The sequence below is a fragment of the Nannospalax galili genome, unplaced genomic scaffold (genome assembly GCF_000622305.1).
Source record: "Nannospalax galili isolate Female #2095 unplaced genomic scaffold, S.galili_v1.0 scaffold735, whole genome shotgun sequence".
Classification (NCBI taxonomy): Eukaryota; Metazoa; Chordata; class Mammalia; order Rodentia; family Spalacidae; genus Nannospalax; species Nannospalax galili.
In genome coordinates this window covers 1,664,224-1,666,270 of record NW_008337053.1, presented here as the reverse complement: position 1 = coordinate 1,666,270, position 2,047 = coordinate 1,664,224, and positions in this window count along the sequence as shown.

The following is a 2,047-nucleotide window of genomic DNA, read 5'->3' as shown; positions in this document are numbered from 1 at the left end:
CTGAATGCTCTCTTTATGACAGGGCCAGCCCTGTGTACTGCTGTCTCTTCAGAGCTCATTACAGAGATGCCACCTCTGTGGTGGCCATTCGTCTGGGTCGGTTGGACACAGATTTCTCCACACCTTCCTTTCCTTGCTATCACTGTAAATATGAAAGATATACAGATATAAAGGTAAGAGCCTTCTACCAAGAAAGAGGAGGGTCATTTTAAACTTTTCTGATTTATCTGGGGCTTAGAGAACATTCTTTAGGTTTCAATTCCTTCAGGATTTAGGTTGAAAAAGCAGAGCTTGAATGACATTCTTCATACAGAGCGCTGTGCAGTCGATGCATGACTCTTACTGCTAGGACACCCATGCTAACCCTGACTTTTGGGAGGAAGAAATGGAGACCTGGGGAGATGAAGTGCTGAGCTTCTTGATATCCCACAGAAAGTGCTAACCAGAAATCTAGAGCTACTCATGGCTGCTCCTAGTCCTACATCAAGATCTCACATACAAGGGGTTTGTAAAGCACTCTGCCCTGCACAACCATTCAGATTCTTAAGTGTGTACCTTAAAGAAACACAAACAAGGGTAAAAATGTTTTGAAATTATTTCTTGTGTTTTCTTTCCTCTTAATTGAAACAAGAAACATTTCTTCCCTCCCTTTCTTTCCTTTACCTGTATGAAAATAAATTGTAGCATTCAGTGTGTAAGCAAAGTGCCTCAAGGTTGATAAACTGGTAATAATTACCTATTACGATTCAGAATTACTTTACATCAAGAGATAGACCCAATGGCCAGACAGAGTGGTACATGCCTTTAATCCCAGTACTTGGGAGACAGAGACCATTCTACGTAGAGAATTCCAGGCCAGCCTGTGCTACATAGTAAGACCCTGTCTTGGAAAGAAAAAGAAAAGAAATATGAGGTTTAAGGAAGAATCTAGAAATGATGATGACTTACAGACTTTGTGGTGGGATTTTGCTGGTCATGGGTCAGATAACCACGAGGGGCTGTGATTTTCCAGTTTTGCACTAACATCTGGTGTTAAATGTCTGCAGTTCGCTCTACTGCGTCACATCCCATCCCTCACCGAGAAATCACAAACTTTTGCAATTCTCTAGCCAAAGCCTTTTGCTGAACTGCCTGGAAGCCAGAGCTCAGTGACCCATGTATTTCAAAATGCTCATTGCAACAGATTGGGAGGCCTCGCTGGCCTAATCTGTAGGTTTGGAGTTACGACTTAACCAAGAACGGAGCCTATCCTGAAATTTCAAAACTTCCTGGCAGATCTATTCCTGTAACTGTTGCAAAATGCAAATCAACTCAGAGCTGCAGACATGAAAGTTCAGAGTTCAAAAATCGATGATTAGTTAACCAAAAATCTTCAGATATTTCAATTTGGTTTCTCAAGCTTATAAGGACAAATTGTAGCCCTAGACATGTACAGAAAAATCTTATTGGGCCAGCATTCAGGGAAGTATGTTGGTTAACTTAATTTGGAAATAAGGTAATGATCAATTTGGTTGCTTCAACCCTTGTCGTCTAGGCAAATCTGAACAGTGAAATTTGATGGCTGATGGTTTATTTTCTGATTCCCTTTCTGGTTATCTGAGCTCAGTGTGCAGCACTGTGTAGATATAAGAGCACCATGTAATATACAACACGTCAGTGGGAGTTAGACTGACAGCAGAGCAGCCTCAGGAAAGATTGGTTTATTACCAAAGTTTCATTAGGAGATTTAAATTTATATGATGAAAACTAATGAGAGATAAAAGGAATCAAGACCAAAATAAAAATAAAGTTCAGTGGTAATAGTTAAATTGTAGAAGTGTGCAAAACCGGAATTCTCTAACATTTTCAAAAGCTTTAGCCATCAGAAGAGGATATACAACTGGAAGCAAATTCGCACAGCATTTCTAACAGAACACAACCAGGAATTTAAGATATTTCAAAAATGGTCAGCTGTAATCAATCCAATCAATCTTGACTTTTTAGCTTGTAAATAAACATAAATAACATTGAGATTTAATTACAAGGTAATTTTCTGCTAAAAGTGTTT